Here is a 12,914-nt window from a genome sequence, read left to right as displayed (position 1 = left end):
TGCGTAAGAACTTTGTTATTGTAATTTGATTTTTTTTTTATTATAATTATTACTAATTCCTTTATTTTCCTTTCTTTTCTTCCTCTCTTCTTTTTGGTTTCTATACTTCTCTTTTATCTATTGTTTTTTTCATTTATTCATTTTTTATTTTTCTATGATCTATTTCTATCATATTTTTTTTAAACTTTCATTCAAACATCTTTTTTTAAATATAAAATATGCTTTTGTAAAAAAGCTTTAGCCATCTTGGAAATCATTGCATTTGATAGTAATATCTCATTTAAACTGTAGTCATTTACATTACGGTGAGTAAACTATAAATGAGTTAAATTGATGAGATACCGAAATAAAATCTCTTAACAGTTAAAAGAAATTTTGTGAATATCAAAATTTATTATTTTGTTTTCCCAGGAGGGGGGAGGGGAAGGAAGGGGGGGTCAACTACCCTCTCCCCCTCATTTCCCCTGCCTGCCGGCGCCCATGCATGAGTCTAACGGCCTTTAAAATATATAAGACGTGCTACATGCTTTTGCTGACGATAAAGAGGTTATACAACTCCAAGCAATGTTTGCATAGTTTATGTGACAATAAACAAATGAGTGATATAACTATACCACAGTACATTTATTTAAAACATTTCTTGCATTGTACAATATTCCTATACTTTTTGAAATTTTACTTGATAAATTTTTAATGTAATATATATATATATATATATATATATATATATATATATATATATATATATATATATATATATATATATTTATATAAAGGCTCAGACCCCTCTGGCCCCCTGGCATTTACGGCTCTGATATATATATAAAAATATAAGAAAACAATAATAATAATTAAAAAAAAAAGAAAAAAAAAAAGAATGAATGCATATGTCTGGATATATGCGTATCTACAAATATATGCATGTATGCTACTTTTGGAGATGAACCATTCCTTGGTAGTGGTTTGACATTTTTGTCTTCAGGAGCGTAAACGCACTAAGTATACTGACTTCATTTACAGCGACACCATCGTATAAATCTTTAGCTTCTTTTGCACACCCTTTAAGATATACTAGATGTGTATTTGGAAGCACACCAGTAAAAATATAATTTTATTATGTTCAATTAATAAGATTTTAATAATCGTTTATGACGAATAAGATTAATGGATTATATCCGACAAATGAGATTGAGGGGCGATGACTATATACGATATATTTTACGTAATATTTACTTAGAAATTTATAGAGAATATTGTTCATATATATCTGCGGTTATGAAGACTCAGTGGTTTGATAAATGTACAAAACATATCAAGAAAAAAAACTAATAAATAAACTTAAAAACTTTTGTTGATAAAGCTCTAACTTCACCAACACAGGTTTTCTGTGACAATACCTGTCTTCTCTGTGACAATACCTGTCTTTTCTGTGACAATACCTGTCTTCTCTGTGACAATACCTGTCTCCTTGGAGGATCCGCGTTCTTTTTATTTTTTTCTTCTATTTATTTGCATCCTTTTTTTATATATTGTAATAAAAGACAAATCAAAACAAACAAAAAAACAACAAAAAAAATGCCAATTTTTCCAAATTCTTTTTCTGCACTTATGCCAGTTTTTTCAAGTTTTTTTAAGGCACAAATACCAGTTCACACGTTTGCTAACCTTTGCTTTGCACTTATGTTAGTTCGTAGAAATACAAACTAAGAAAAAGAGAGAAAAAAACTATCATTTAAAAATGTTTTCCTGAAGTGTGTTTTTAAAAATTGTTCGCTGTTGTTTTACATTCCAACATTAAACCCCCTGTATCAAAGTAGCATTAGGAATTACATTCTCTAAGTCCCTAAGTTTTACTTTTTTTTTAACCAGCATTACGGTTTTCATATTCAGTTTATGAATATTACATAATTCTTTTATATCGTGTAAAAAAGATTTAACTGAACTGTGGTTAAGTTGGGAATTAATGATTTCGAAGGTTACTTTATTGTTTTAAAAGCGTATAATTAGATTTATTTTGTATATAATTTGACATAATAATTTTAAATAGAGAGTAAATATAGTTTTTACTATACTTGGAAACATTAAAAAGCGGTTTAACTGCGTTCCTTCCAAGTGCGTCAAGTATTTTCTTTGTTGACTCTTTATTTTCTCAGAGTTTTAGACCATGGGTTAGCGTCGGAACTGCTTATGATTTATATAAATGGATAATAGACCTCGGATCTGGAATCCGGATTCCAGATTGAATAAGAGTTTGCACTGTTACCTGGATATTTGATACCCTACTGTCAATATTCATTCTATTAAGTAAAGCAAAATTTAATTTTTTTTGTATCCCAAGTAAAGCCGAGATAATTACATTTCTCATGAGGTACAACTTGATTGTCGTCAGAGATATTTTGCTGTTCGTTTTTTGTCTTTTTCAGCAGAACAAAAGTTTCGTTCCATTTTTATGCCGTTTAAATTGTTGTACATGTTATAATAAGTTTTTTAGCTGAGAAAAATGATTTTATCAGCATAAGCTACAACACCAGTCAAGTATCCATATATAGTAGTACCGACAATGCCATCATTTTTATAGTTTCAAGTAGCTTTTCAGTGTATATTTTATATAGATAGGGTGACAAAATTGATCCTTGTTATCATTCCTTGCTTATAATCAAATGAGACTGATTTGGAACCTAGGTATGAGACAGTTGCACTGCCATATGTCAGTTTTTGAAACTGCTTCGCACTAATTCCAATGCTTGCAAAGTGTTTTGGCGCACTTTGTCAATTGACAAAGTGTGAATTGACAATTTTGTCAATTCACACTTAAGCTAATGTTTACAAATTCTTTCGGCGCTAATCAAAAGTATTATTTAGAAATTAAAATCACCCTGTGTGTCGTCCATAAATTACGTCACGCTTTAGGGGGGGAGGGGTAGGCGATTTTTGGACGATTTGTTATGAGGGGGAGGGGGCTCTCGATTTTATGATGCAACATTTTTTTTTCTTAATTTATATCTAGAGAAGACTTTCTTTTAATTAAAAGAGTATCTGACCAAACAAAAACCCTCAGTTGATGTATCTACATGCTCATTGTAAAATCATCTACGCCTAAGTATCTACATGCTCATTGTAAAATCATCTACGCCTAAGTCTTACTTAGTCGATGTGTACACTCCGCTATCGGAGTAGTTACAGCTTGTTAACGGACTGTTACGGCTGTAACAGTCTATGTGCAGTGCACGTTCCGCGCTTTGTCATTATATGGTAAGAATTTATTTAGTTAGTGCACAAAAGTGTGCAGCAACAAAAAAACAATCTTTGTGCCCTAATTAAAAAAAAATTATGTCGATACCCTCGGTTTATTAGCCTAAAGCGAAATCTACTCGGTCGCGCTTACGTAACAAGTCAGAAGAAAATTATATTTAAAAATAAATATTTTTGTATGTATAATATTTTGTATGTATATATCGGAAGGATAGGTTTTTAAAATTGGTATCATGTTTAGGATAGCGATGTTAAATTATACAATTTTATACGGAACTATGGGGTGAAAAAAACACATTAAACATACTGAAAAGTACTAATTTAAGACGACCCCCTGGCACATTTATCACCCTGGCAACAGAATTTGGAAAAGCTTTTCCACTCGAGACAAATGTTTTAACTGATTGAAGTTAATGTTATTAACTGATTGATTTGATATTAATGCTATTAACTGATTTATTTGTTAATGTTATGAACTGATTGATTTATAGTTGTTATGTAGATCATTAGAGGCTTTTGAGGTGAAGTTTTTTGATGATCATCAAAAAACATGTGACACTGTAAAATAAAATAAATATAATAAGCGATTTTCTTCTAATTTATTACTGCTCTGTTCTTATTAAATATAGGCCCATTTCATTTTTCGATGTTTGTTTCACCCATGTATCGCATTATAGCTCAACATAGCACAGATTATCATTAATATGCCGATGATACCCAATATAATATATTTAGGTATTATCAGCATAATTATCATAATTTGATTTGATTAATATGAAAATTGGAGAGAAGTCCATTTTCTAGAAACTATTCTGTGACTGCAAAATCACTGAATATGCTAATGCAGTCATAGAATAGTTTTTAAAAAATGGACTCCTGCTTAATTGGATCTAGGAAACAAACCGGCTAGTTTATTCTAATTTATTCTAAAGTTACATTTTCTGGAACAACACTAACTACAGTAAACCTTATTAAAGTGTGATCTGTTTATAATATTCAACTTTTGTTTTATTTTATATTATATTATAGTTTTTTATTATTTAACATTATAAAATATATTTTACATTTATTTTAAATCACACATATTGCATTTATTATACATTTACATTTAGCTGAAAATTTGTTCAGCAAATTGTTTGTGTAAAAGTATACATGTAGGAGACTTTAATTACATATTGTATTTGCAGACAAATTTTTTCAATATTGAGTTTTTTTTTCTAATTAAAATATGTACAAGTGCTCTTTTTCTACACATTTTTAATAATCTCTGGTCAAACTCACTTTGCTTAAATTCTGGTAAACTTAATTAACTTAAGCTTATATATGTCCTGAAATAAACAATACACACATAAGATATACAATACGTCCATAAGATATACAATACATCCATAAGATGTTATATTAAATAAAGTGACTTTCATTTTACTATATACTATATAAAGAAGTATAATATGATGGGTTTATTAGATTTTTTTTAATGTTAACAGGGTTGTTATATTCATTTATTTAAAATGGAACATAAGCAAAAAATGTTAAAAATTGGAGCAGGGTTAACACATCGCAATGTTATAGAAATAAAGTATATCTTTGGAGATAAGATTGGTGATGGTGTTCTTGAAAGAATTAACGATGGTCTTGAAATGATTAGAGTATTAGAACGTATTGGCACTATTGATAAAGATAATTATAAAGAATTAATTGATTTACTTGAGGGTTTGGGTAGAAAAGATCTCATTTCAATCATTGATCCTCAGTCTCAACAGTGTGAGTTTTAATTTTTAACGTTTAAAATAGTTATTATTGTTGTGTATTTATTATTTTTCTATTTATTTTTTTGCGACATTAGTTTCCTATTCAATGGGAATAAAGACATTGGGTGTCTTTTATTAGAAAGAAAATCACAGTATGTCTGAATTAGCTCAGAATTTGCTAATTTTTACATTACTCAAAGATTTTTATAAGTTATGAACATCCTCAGTGTTTTCTCATTTAATTCAAACATATTCTATAGACATTAATATGTTAACTTAAACTAACAAAAGTTTTGTGTGCCATGGAAAGCTGTAAAATATGTACATTTATATAATTTACATACTATATATAGTCGACTTACTATCCAAATTTCCTAAGTCCGATAACTCTACCAAAATATAGGTAAGTAATGTATTTTTATTGAATTTTTAAACTAGTTATAGTTATTGCAATATTAATCTTAATGAAACTTAAATGAGACATAGAAGCTTTTGAATGTTAATTTGTTTATTTTAAAAGAGACATAGAAGTTTTGATCAGAATTATTTTTTAAGTTACTTGAAGTACTAAATTAGTTTGATAATTCATTTTGTATTAAAAAATTGCTTACACATTCCATTTTTATTTTCTGTTTATCTAGATCTTGTCATATTTTGTCGATGATCGATATTAATAGCAACAATATTGTAACTGATAGATTGAATAATGAGACTGACTGTATAGAAAACCTTAATAAGGAAATAAGTTAGCTGTTATTACTTTGAGAAATTCCGAAAATTCAGATATAAATGACGATGATAAATTTTTCCGTTCCGCAACTGTAGACTGTGCAGAAAATATTTTTTGAACACTGAAGATTTTAATGTAAAAGAATCTCTATCACAGTACTTTAAAGACAAGGAAAATTTGGATGAGGACAATTGTCGTTCCTTTGTACTTGCAGAAAGTCTTGATTCTGTTGAAGAAATTCTGGCAGTTTCCTGTGCTGAAATTACCACTGAAATTTGTTTAAATAAAACAAATATTGTAGGTACAGAAAATTTTGTTGATAACGTTGATAACCGTTATTATGGATCAGATAATAAAAATGACTTGCCAAGTAGTAGTGTAATTCCTAGTGATACTAACAAGGAGTGTACTGAAGAAAAAGAAGAAGGACAATTTGAGAAAGAAAGACTAAATAATGCAAGGAAAAGAAAATGTAGGGTAGATAAGAAAGATTGGGAAAGAAATTTAAAAAAATTAAAAGGAAATTAGGTAATTGATCAGAAAAGAGAAGCAAGAAAGTTAAAACCTTTTTGCAACTGTAAGCAATGTGCAAAAACTACAAAAATACATTGCAGCAACTTTACAGAAAATGATAGATCAAAAATTTTTAACCATTTCTGGAAAGAATTTTACTGGTCTCAGAGAAGAACTTACATAGCTAATTTAGTCGATAGTGTTGCCCCAAAAAACAAAAAGAATCAAGTTAATGAAGCATCATGCTGTTCAAATACGTTCTTTTGTTTCCTTAAAAGAGTCGGCGTTCGAGTTCAAGTGTGTACAAAAATGTTTATAAATATGCTATGTATAGGTACACGGACCTTATATAACTGGGCAGAGGTAAGACCTACAAAACCAGACAAAAGTATTAATAAGAAAGATGCAATGAAAAAAAAAGGTTTACAACAATTTTTTTCCCTTCTTCCAAAAATGGAGTCTCGCTATTGTCGAGCATCTTTAAGTAAATTATATCTAGATATGGCAATCTAAATCGACATTATACAAAGAATATGCCAAGTATTGCAAGGACAGTGACCTACAAATTTTATCTGTCAAAGTGTTTTATGAAGAATTTGATAACAACAATTTAAGTCTTTTTCACCATAAGAAAGATCAGTGTGATTTGTGTATACAATATAAGTGTGGCAACACTTGTGAGGAAGCGTATACTTCACACATTCAAAGCAAAATAAGAGCACAAGAAGAAAAACAGGTTGACAAAGATCACGCTGAACATGTATATACCCTAGATCTGTAAGCAATATTGCTTAGTCCAATACTGAAAGCATAGACTGTTTATTATAAGAAAAAGCTAATAGTTCACAATTACACTATATTCAATTTCAAAAACCAAAGATGGCTATTGTTATTTGTGGCACGAAGGAGAAAGTGGAGTTACATCCAATGAATTTGCTTCTCTTTTGTATAGTTTCCTTGAAACCAAAGCAAACATGTTCCCTGGTAAAGAAGTAATTTTATATAGTGATGGATGCAACTATCAAAATCGTAATTCACTGCTTGCAAATTCTCTATTACATCTATCCCAGATAAAAGACATTATTATCACCCAAAAATTTTTGGTATCTAGACACACACAAATGGAATGCGACAGCATGCATTCGGCTATTGAAAGAAACATTGGGATTAGGGACATGTACATACCTGCTTGTTATTTGTCTACATTAAAAAGAGTGAGAAAAAAACCTAAACCTCATGAAGTTGAGTATCTGGGATATATTTTCTTTAAGACTTTTCAAATTTATGATATTAAATATCAATTCGTCCAGGCTATAAAGTTGGTGATCCAACTGCAACGGTATTTAGTATAAACCAGATGGCCAAATCTATTATCAATTAGATTTTTATGATGACTGGAAGTGTTTAGAAAAGTGCAGTACAAGAAACAAAACTATTGTAAATGCTATGATTTGAAGATAAATAAATTTTTACATTAAAAAAAATGGTACAATTTAGTCTTAATTTTAACCAAATATTTACTTAAGTACAATGTTATTCTTTATTTCAGTTAAACTTTTCAGTTGCTTTTATGTATTTTTTATGTATTGGTAACTTAATCTTGTAAAAGTTAATTTAATATGTTGAGTTTTGTGAATTAATAAAAAATTATAAAACCTACTGTCTTAATAATTGCACAAAAAATCTGTGTAAAACCTTATAAGTCTTTTTTTAGGCTATTTAATCCATTAAATTGCATGAAAAATATTTATTAAATTGAGTTTTATTAATACACTTGTTAATGAAACTCAGTTTAAAAAAATCATTTTGGTCTATTGTATTTAATATTAGTTTTTTGTGTCTCCTGTAAAATTTGTAAAAATGAGCATAGAAGGTATTGATAGTAAGCCGACGATATATTACATACTATAATTTACATGTTATAAAACCAAGTTATGTAAGTGTACATATTCTCAACTAAACCCAAAGGAACAACTTAAAACATGCAGATGTTACTCAATTACTATTATTTTTTTCTAAATGTATTTCTAAATGACTAATTTAACCTCATAAAATAAAGTTGGAGGATAGTCTTAGTATAACATTAAAATTGTTTTTAGTAGTTTGTATAACATTTAACTAAAACATCTGTTTAATGTTGACATTTTCGACACCCTTACGTCTCAGAATTTATTCATTTTTACCTCACTTGCAGTCCATATTAAAAAAATAACTGTGAAAATTTTAGTTGAAAATACACATGGGTTCCAAAGATATCGTTGAAATAATGCTGACTACAAAGCAACTTTGACATTTAGTATCTTTATAATGGCTTGAGGAAATTTCCCTAAAATTTGGTACCCCTATAGATTTTTACTCGAGGAATCTAAAAATAGCACCCTCAAGACTTGATTGTCTCAGGAAATGCCTTGTTTATCCAATTTTGTTCAAAATTATTGACTTGTAAATTAATGATTTTAGCAGGTAAAATGAAGAATGTGGCCCAAAATCCTGAGTAAAAAGTTTAATTGTATATCATTATTTCATCTTCGGTCTACTGAAAAAATTAGATTCATCAATTGTCTCTTTAATACTTGATCAAAATTTGCATTTAAAAATGGTATCTTTTTAGAAAAAGTTAAATTTTGTTAGGAAAGCAATTGAAATGTTTTTTAAAACATTTATTTAAGTAAAACACCAAATAGTGTTATTTAGTGACTATTTAGAACATTTATATTCATATGCCAAGGGAGGGCCTGTGGAGAGACTTAATAAACTCTAAAATTTATTTTCATTATTTCAAATTGATAAATACTTACCTTTTATTTCAAAGTAAGCACTCAAAACTGAGATCTTTTCACAATTTTAAAAGTCTAAAATTTTAGAACCAAAGATACTGAAAAGTTTTAAAATTTTATTTATATCAATATCTTTATGGTATTATTTAGTAGTTTAAAACTAATATAGTCATTGACATAATGAGGTAGACAGTGGCAATTATTTAAACTTCCCTTCCTTTTCAGCCTTACATCCAAGGATTTGAAAAAAAGAAAAAAAGAAGGACAAGTTCTTAATGCAAAACAGATAAATAAAATTACAACAAAATAATTTTAAATGTAGTTAATTTTACCAACTGCTTATATTCTCCAAATCTATATCAGATATGTTGTATGTACAATCTGATATTGTTGTGGATGTAGAAATTAGGCATATAACTTCAGAATTGAGCACGCAACACTCGTCATTTCTCATTGGCCAAAAAAAGTTTTTCCTGGTCCATGTAGATGCATGAATCTGACTTTTATATAAAGGTCACTTACATCTTCAGCAATCCCTACCCACCAAAATCTGTCATAAAAACATGCAATATATACCATTTTTTTTATGTTTAATGAAATCTCTTTATTATGTTTGCTTGTTTGAATGATATCAAATGTTTCAGTGCATTTATCAATACTTATTTGTTTATAACTTATAGTCTTTGAAGCAATTGGTATAAAGTGATGATACATACTTGTGCCAGGAACTGTTCTTCCACCTAATTATCTTTTTTCTAATTGAACTCTTGTTTGATCGATTTCATCTTTTGAAAATAATTTAAAACAAATTCCATTTATCTTAGCTTTACAAAAGGAGTACATTGAATTAACATCTAAAATCTGCCCAGTAGTTATTTGTTTTAGACTTTCTTGACATACTACTCTTTTAACAGTCCCACCAATACCATCACAGGGGGATTTACCATGACTGGTAGCAAAAAATATCCATTCAGCACTTAAATCAAAGTCTTTACTGTGGATGACAAAGATTTATAAAGTTTTTTTTTTAATTGTGCTGCACAACCATCAGAAAAGTATTTCACACTTGATACATCAGGTAAATTTTCTTTGATATACCTAGTTATATGTGTCATGATCAACATCTTCTGAAAGGTAACAAAAAGATTTATGTTTGGGAAGTTTTTCCTCTATAAAATAAAGTACAATTGTAAAGAGTGAACATTGATATTTGCTACAGTGATAACTTTGAACTAGTAAGCGACCGGGGCTATGGCCGGGGGCAGGTTTGATAACACATAGCCGCGACCGGGGATGATTTTATGATTAGTGCTGCATTAATATTGATAGATCCTATAAAAATTTTATTTTTAATTAAAATTTATGATATGAGTTATAATTAAAAACATTACTTTTATAGGATCTATAAATATAAATGCAACCCTGGTCATAAACCCGGCTGCGCCTGCATTAAAATTGATAGATCCTATAAAATATTGTTTTTAAATAAAATTCATATCAAAAATTTTAATTAAAAATAATATTTTTATAGGATCTATCAATATTAATGCAGCCCTGATCATAAACTTGGCCCTGGTCATGGCAATGTGTTATCAAACCTAGCCCCGGCCCTGGCCCCAGTCGCTTACTACTTTGAACCTCATCCTAAACAACATATTAATAATTTTCAGCAAAATCTCCTAAAATTAAGCATTCGTTTTGGTTTCAATACCAGGGCATTGGTTACATCGATGCAACATGCATTCTGCATTTTCAAGAGAACAAACAAACAATGCCATGAAATCTTTATAACTTTTATTCCACCTAATGGCTTCAATGAGAAATTTTGTATTTTGGTGATGTATACATACACATACATTGTGAGTACCTGACGCATTAGTTGTAATGCACCATTTAGGTTTAAGCATACAAAACTTTGACAAACTGATTTTAGGGTAGACCATTTTTGCAACTCCGTTAATAGTGTTCTCAAACTTTTGTTTTGCTGCAGGCAATTTGCTATGTTTTGAAAGACTTTAGTTTGACTGGTGAAATTCCAAGCAATTCTGTAGTAGTATCTAGATTAATTTTTTTCCAACTTTTTGATTCCCATTTGTCTTGTGAATTTAAATCTTCATCAGTTTCTACTGCTTTTTTGTAACATTTATTGCAGAATTTCCAACCTGCGGTTAAACATTATTTTTTTGCAAAAATTTTGCCAAGTCTAGGGAAATCATTATATTACCAAAGAAACAAATTTAGTTTTAAGCTTTTTAAATAACTAAAAATAAAAAAAATTGTTATAATTAATAAATTCTATTTCTTTTTATTTTCATATCAATTCTGTTGTAATCAATGTTAGATTACTTTTTTTTAGCAATTTTTTACTTTCCTTGTGTGTTCCAAAAGAATTGCAACACTTTGTAATTTTTCTCTCAAAAAATTTCCCATAGAACTGCTCATGATACCAACATAATTCTTATTGAACAATATTTTTCCCTTAAATTTGCTCGCCATATTATTTCTTCTTGTTTTTCACAAGGAAAATCTTTGAATTGAACAAAACCTTGTTTTCTAGAAAATCCAGTCTTGTGGCAATGAATGTTAAGACTTTTTCCAATGTCACATTTCTTCATATTGAACTATTACCTGCCAAAAAAATATAAAAACAATAAAATTCACATTCTTCAAGAAAATATAAACAAGTAAAGTATAACCTTTAAAGTGAATAAAACAAAACTTATGCCTGTTTTTGATATAATAGGATGTAAGCATTCACCAATTTGAAATAATGAAAATAAGTTGTTTATCAAACTTAAACTAAAAAAAATATATGTCATTAATTTTTATTTTAATAATTTTTTATTATTAATCCATTTAATGTAAAAAATTCAATTCATTTTATGTAAAAAAATCCCTCATGATTGAGAGGGGGTGGGAGGTGGGGGGTGGAGCAGAGTTAGTCAGAGTCCCCCTAGCCCTCCCTTGGCATATGAATATAAATGTTCTAAATAGTCACTAAATAACACTATTTGGTGTTTTATTTAAATAATTGTTTTAAAAAACATTTCAATTGCTTTCCTTACAAAATTTAAATTTTTCTAAAAAGATACCATTTTTAAATGCAAATTTTGATCAAGTATTAGAGAGACAATTGATGAATCTAATTTTTTCAGTAGACCTAAGATGAAATAATGATATACAGTTAAACTTTTTACTCGGGATTTTGGGCCACATTTTTCATTTTACCTCCTAAAATCATTAATTTACAAGTCAATAATTTTGAACAAAATTGGATAAACAAAGCATTTCCTGAGACAATCAAGTCTTGAGGGTGCTTTTTTTGGATTTCTCGAGTAAAAGTCTATTGGGGTACCAAATTTTAAGAAATTTTCCCAAGCCATTATGAAGATACTATATGTCAAAGTTGCTTTGTAGTCACTTCAGATAATCACTAAAATGATGAGTCAGCATTATTTCAACTGACTATCTCTGGAACCCAAGTGTATTTTTAACTAAATTTTTGCAGTTGTTATTTTTTTAATATGGACTGCAAGTGAGGTAATAATGAACAAATTCTGAGACGTAAGGGTGTCATGGTCTGGATGATTTCGTATGGAATGACCCTGAACATTTGAACAAAAAAAGTTAAAAAGTTACTTACCAATGAAATTTTTACTTTTTTTTTGGACTTGTAGAAAAACTATTCGTGTAAATTTCATGAAATCAACTGAGCAGTCATCTTTCAACACCATTTATATAATATAAAAAAATTGCAGCATCAATCCATTACATTCCTTAATAGCGACTCTGACAACTAACCCATATGACTTTTTGGCATGCTCTCCCCTATTTAAAAGATTATGGTTTGCAATCTGTTAGATTATATAGAGATTATAGCTTCTGCTATTT

At 28.9% G+C, this 12,914-nt stretch overlaps 1 long non-coding RNA gene across 1 annotated transcript in view; it reads left to right on the top strand.

The window, feature by feature from the left end:
• Positions 1-4,484: 4,484 nt before the first annotated feature.
• The window catches only part of LOC100215486 (uncharacterized), a 96,321-nt gene continuing 87,891 nt past the window's right edge, over positions 4,485-12,914 (top strand). The window contains exon 1 of the long non-coding RNA XR_010643774.1: positions 4,485-5,016. This is a non-coding gene — a long non-coding RNA (uncharacterized LOC100215486). The remainder of the gene's footprint in view (positions 5,017-12,914) is intronic.

This window comes from Hydra vulgaris, chromosome 14, assembly GCF_038396675.1.
Source record: "Hydra vulgaris chromosome 14, alternate assembly HydraT2T_AEP".
Lineage (NCBI taxonomy): Eukaryota > Metazoa > Cnidaria > Hydrozoa > Anthoathecata > Hydridae > Hydra > Hydra vulgaris.
The sequence above is the reverse complement of the archived record's forward strand: the minus strand, read 5'-3'. Positions and strand labels throughout refer to the sequence as shown.